Here is a 6,391-nt window from a genome sequence, read left to right on the forward strand (position 1 = left end):
AGGAGATAAGAAGGGTAAGATCAGAGAAGTCAGGATCAAACAGCATTTTTACACAATGCAGAGGATTAACCCCCTTAGGTTCCACAGTGAGTATAACAAGCATGCTTTACTGCATATACAGACTGATTTTACTGTTGTGGGTTTAGTAACACTTTAACTCCTATTTCAGTAATAACTAAAGTAAATAAGTATTAGAGATAAGGCAAATGTACCTGGGTTTGGTTTGAGGAGTGTTCAGCAAACTTTATTGAAGTTCAGGTGCTGAATCTGAACCCCACTGAAATCAATGAGAACCAAATGTTACAAAACAATAATTATCTTTCTCTCGGCTAATAGGCAAGAAATTGTCAAATAAATGGCACAGGAGACTGGTCACTGCCTGGGGAAAATGTACCAAAATGAAAAAAAAATTGTGCTTGGCAGTGAGCAGTGATTTTAATAGTGCTTAAAAGACAAAATTAATAATGGAAAATTCCTTTAATTAACCTGCCTGTAAAGTGGCACATCTCTATGTAGCCCTACCCCCTTGGGTGTTGCTGTTGAATTTGGGTCCCCCGATAGTCCTGCACACCTAGTCAATCAGCATTTCTCACACATGCGTTCATCCATGGCCAGCAATCAGCGTTGAGTGTTGCCTTTGTTTTGTTTTAACGGGTAAGGGGTGTATAGGACGCCCAAGGGAACTGAAATCTTGAGGATGAACTTCCTGAACTAGTCACAGCTTATCCTTTAAGACCCCCAATCTCTGTTGGATTGGTAGCCAGCAACTCCAGGTGTAGTGCCCCAGACACCAGATGAACTCCTCTTCAGCTAGCAATATGGTAACTTTCCTTTCCTGAGCAGGGGATGTGGCTCCTGTTCCTTCAGCCAAGGTGCACCGTCACTAGAAGGGGGCTAATCTATTTTCCCACCAGAGTGCTCCTTCCTCTATCCGCCCAGGGGGTTCAGGTGCACTCACACAGATCCTCTCCTGCACAGCTTGTGGAATGGCTTCTGCTTCCAGGCCTATCAGCTGGGCCGCTCCTTCCCTGCCACACAGGTGGTCCTGAGGTTTCCTCCTCTCTGTCTCCAGGCTCGCAGGCAGGCCCATCCCAGCAGACCTCCTGGCAGCCTTCTTCCTCCAGCCTTACATCTTCTTGACTCACACTCCTCTCCCACCACCACATTCTGACTCTCTCACTCTCCTCCACCCCAGCTACTGAGCAGACTCTAACACCTTTTAAGAGAGTCCAGCCCCTTGCCAAGCCTTCTGTTATGGTTTGGCTGAGGTACCTCAAAGCTGCAACCAACCACTCCTCAGATCCTCCCACTGCCTCCAATGCCCTCCTCCGAAAGCCTCAGAGCAGGGGGAAATTCCAGAGGGGCTGGCCTGCAGAGCCTGGCCAAATTTTGACCCCTCTGACTATCTCACCTGAGCTGCTAATCAGCTCCTTTCTAGCCATCAGGGATCTAGCTGAACCTAGCATAACTACGAGGGTGCTACATGTACAATGTACACAAGCTACTACAGCAAAACAGACACGCTTATATTGCCAGCTCCTAGATACAGTACTTACTTCTGTTTTTAAGCTGCTGGGGATTCCCTTCATCTACACCAGACCCTTATCCTAGATGAGGGTCCAGTATAGATGTTAATTGTTAGTTGGGGATCCCACAAAAAACAGGGTGGAATTTCCCCTAAATACACATACAGGACTCTTATCCTTATGAGGGTCTGGAATGGATGTCAAGGGCAATCCTACCCTACTAAATTAAAAACAGCATGTCTCCCCCCCCCCAAAGTGTTTACCAGGCCCATTGAGTCTGGCATGGATTTTAGAAGGAAATCCTAAACTCATGACGGGAGCTTAGTAGGGGGTTCAGATAAGCACATGGCAGCATTACCTTGGCTCAGGAGTGTCGCTATCCCCTGCGATACCATGACTATTCAACTCTAGGTATATTACTAAGGTTGCTTTCTTCTGGTTTAGTAAGTGTCTTCATTAGTGTTTCATTATGGGGTTGAGATATAGGGACTATAGCTGGACATTGTGGAACAATGTTTTATGTTACATCCACTATAATGACATCTTCATCATATTTCTTCCAACTGTTAACATGTGTGGCACTACCCCCTAGGAGTCGTGGAAGTTTGGGTCACCCTATAGTCCTGTACAGCCATGCAACAACACACATTTTCTTCTTCCACACTTGCACACTGAGACAGCAACCAGTCTTTAGGCTTGTTTTGAAATTTTATTAGGGGAATTAGAACTTGGATGGGCTGAGGGGGTGTATGGGATACTCAAGGACAATGGTAACAGAGGACAAACTCCGTAGCAACTATGTACAAGTCTTTACAGCAAAATTTCTTCTGGAGAGCTAGCCAGCCAGCATCTTCCACAGTACTGCCCCAGATCCCAGATTATTCCTCTCCTCATCGAGCTGTACTGAGTGAATCTGCAGTGTGAACAGTCCTGGGTAAAAAGCTAATCCAGTTTCCCACTGGAGTGCCTCTTTCCCCTTGCTATCCCAGGGGGTGCAGGTCAACTCACTTGGTCCTACTCCTGTGTTGCTGGTGGGTCAGTGGCTGCTACCAGGCCTTCTAGCTGGTATGCACCTTCCCTGCCACATAGATGGACCTCTGCCTGGAAGTGAGCCCCTTTCCCATCTGGGTCCCCTTCACAGGCTCCTGCATTTCTTCCTCTCTCACATCTTCCACCTGACTCCTTACCTCTGCTGAGCAGGCTCAGTTATTCTTAAAGGTTGTCCTGGCCCCTTGCCAAGCCACCTGTTGGGAATTGGCCAGGATTCCCTAAAAGTACAGACCAGCCACTCTTCAGATCTACCCACTGCTTCTATACATTTCTCCTGAGTTCTAGAGCAGGGGGAAATTCCAGAGGGCTGGTCTGCAGAGCCTCTCAGCTCTGACCAAAATTTGACCCCCTGCTACCTATCACATCCAGGCTGCTACTCAACCCTCACTAACAAATTGGAGTCTAGCTCCCCCTAGCTAACTAGGAGGGTGCTACACATAGTTACATAGTCTAGTTGAAAAAAACAGTTCATCAATCAATTTTTGGTTTACATGAGCTCCTACCTGCCATACTTTGCTTCGGGGGACTGTTTCTATTGCATCCCTAAATAATAATTTAACTCTTGGTGTATTACCTAATTTTCTATGGCTGGGATTGCCATACCTACTTATACTTGCCCTACTGTATATCATTTGGCTTATGTCCACCTTTGGGATCTGGGGATAAATTATTCCCTCAACTTACTGTATATTGTAATATTCCCATTTCTACACCCTCTTTCATTTCTTTTTACCTGTTTATCTGGCACTAATTACTTAATTACTTTGGTATATTAAGGCATTGTTTGCTTAACCCTTTTTCAATCCAGATCTTTAGAACTCCTTGATCCTAGCTGTGTTGTGTCGGCGACTGTGATGGCCTCCTGGTTTGTTCCAGTCGTTTGCATATAGGAGGAGGAAAATAAATTCCAGTATATATTATTCCATTATTTGTAGACACTTTCATGCAAACCAATCAAAATACACTTATTAAATTTTTTTTTACCATAGATGTAGCAGAATATATTTTGGCCAACATTTATGAAGAAATTTGACTTTTAAATTTTTTATTAGATATGTTTGTTAGCAGAGAGTAAAAAATATTGTTCTTTTGAAAATTTTCAGTGTTTTTATGTTTATATCGCAAAAAATAAAAAATCCAGTAGTGAGCAAATACCACCAAAAGACAGCTCTATTGTGTGAAAAAACATTTGTATAAATTTCGTTTCGGTACAGTGCTGCATGATCGTGCAATTACCAGTTAAAGCAGCGCAGTGCCAAAAAGCAAGAAATGGCCTGGGCATGAGGGGGGTAAAACCTTCCAGAGCTAAAGAGGGTAACAAAGTTGCTATCTTAATGTGTAATGGTTAGTATTTCTATCTCCAGTGTGTATGGCTGTAGGTTAAAGACTGCTAAACCTTTCATATTTCAAAAAAGTACGATTATTGTTTAATACAAATGTTAATACTCCTAATTTATTTATGGGGTTCTGAATATGAACTGTAGGTTATTTGTTTAGGGCTAGGACAGTGGCTCAGAAGTGTAGAAGACTTATAGTGGAGTTGTGGTACATCCAAACGCAGTTCTTGTGGGGTTCCCAGACACTTTGAGCAGCACCTCTTTAAAGCAGAGTTCTGGCCCCCGCCACCTCCCCCCAAAAATTAAAAGTCAGCAGGTACAAATACTGTGGCTGCTGACTTTTAATAGTAGGGCACTTACCTGTCCAGGCATCCAGTGGTGTCCTCACCCTGACCCATTTTTTCATTCCACTGTCGGGTGCTGGCGCCACCTTCTTGACTAAGGGAAACTAAGATTTCCTACTGTGCATGCGCGAAGCGTGCAGCCCTTTGTGAATGGGCTGCAGTCTCCTGGGACCTTGGAAGTGTCCCAGAGGGCTGCGGGGTGTGCCAAACTTCTGTTTCAGTTTGCCGCGGCGAAGTGGGAATGGGTACCTGTCACAATCAGGAACCTGCTCCCCCACCCCCCCAAAAGGTGACAAATGTGGCAGCGGAGGGGAGGGAGGCAGAAAAGCAGAGCTTCCACTTATGGGTGGAACTCCGCATTAAGAAACTGAAGGTTCTCTAGAGCAATTAATAAAAACAGAGGGCGCATCTGAGTGGAGACGGTTAGAACATTTTTATTTGGATAGACAATTCACAATCCCACTGCAATCAGATGTGCCCTCTGCTGTTTTTACAATTTATTTGAAATTTAATTTATGGACCTTACAAATTCTAAAATGCAATAATAAAAAGTCGAAAATAACTATGGAATCAAACCAATGCATGGCAGCAGCTCTAAGCAGGACACCACAGTGTTTCTTTTTAACTACAATTTCTTTTTATGTATAGTATAGCAAGTTCACCAACATTGCAATAATAGAACACAATACTAAATCTTGGAAAATTCTTAAAATAGGGATGTCATTGAATATAGTACTGTCATTCAGGCCTGGAATGGCCATAGGGCACACCGAGCATCTTCCCAGTGGGCAGGGGCCGCCAGGCTCAAGATGACCATGCTGCACAGCGGTCTGAACGGGGCTAATACAGACTGCGGCCGCCGCTCACCTCCCGCTGTGTGGCTATACCTAAAGCAGGGCCAACAGGGGGAGCGGCAGTAACAAGCAGGAAGCGCCGCTGACACAGGGACACCTACTTGGCTGGTTGCTGCACTGGAGAGACAATGGCGGCCTCTCTTCTTCACCCGCCAACACACTGTGACAGGTCTGTAACAGCGGTGGATGGGGCTGTCTCTTTGCTGGATGGGCTGTCTCTTTGCTGGACGGGCTGTCTCTTTGCTAGATGGGCTGTCTCTTTGCTGGGTGGGCTGTCTCTTTGCTGGGTGGGCTGTCTCTGCTGGAGGGGCTGTCTCTTTACTGGTTGAGCTGTCTCTTTGCTGGATGGGCTGTCTCTTTGCTGAACGGGTTGTCTCTTTGCTGGATGACCTGTTTCTTTGCTGGTTGAGCTGTCTGTTTGCTGGATGGGCTGTCTCTTTGCTGGACAAGCTGTCTCTTTGCTGGAAGGGCTGTCTCTTTGCTGGACAAGCTGTCTCTTTGCCGGACGGCTATCTCTTTGCTGGATGGGCTGTCTCTTTGCTGGATGGGGCTGTCTCTTTGCTGGGAAGGATGTCACTTTGCTGGATGAGCTCTTTGCAGGATGGGATGTCTCTTTGCCAGATGGCTATCTCTTTGCTGGATGGGCTGTCTCTTTGCTGGATGGGGCTTTCTCTTTGCTGGGAAGGATGTCACTTTGCTGGATGAGCTCTTTGCAGGATGGGATGTCTCTTTGCTGGACAGGCTGTCTCTTTGCTGGACAGCGATGTCTCTTTTCTGGATTGGACTGTCTTTTTGCTGGATGTGGATGTCTCTTTGCTGGACTATCTCTTTGCTGGGCTATCTCTTTTGTCCAGTTGGGTCCAGCGAAAGAGACATCCCAAAACAGAAAAGAGATAGCCCAGTCCAAGAAGGGACATCCCCATCCTGCAAATAGACATCCCTGTCCAGCAAGGAGACATCCAGTCGCTTTGTGGATTGGGATATCTCTTTGCTACATGGAGATGTCTCTGCTGGATGGGGATGTCTCTTTGCTGGACTGGGCTGTTTCTGTGCTATATGGGGATGTCTCTTTGCTGGATGGGGATGTCTCTTTGCTGGATTGGGCCATCTCTTTGAATATATAGGGGGCACTGTGATTATATCTCTAGGGGCACTGTAATGTAATGGGGCACTGTGATGTAAAGGGGACTGCGCTGTAAAGGGGCAATGTAATCAATACAGTGCCCCTTTACAGTGCAATCCCCTTTATATCACAGTACCCATTTATATTACAGTGTGGA

This window comes from Staurois parvus, unplaced genomic scaffold (assembly GCF_062004578.1).
Source record: "Staurois parvus isolate SC_StPar_1 unplaced genomic scaffold, SC_StPar_1.0 ptg000151l, whole genome shotgun sequence".
NCBI lineage: Eukaryota > Metazoa > Chordata > Amphibia > Anura > Ranidae > Staurois > Staurois parvus.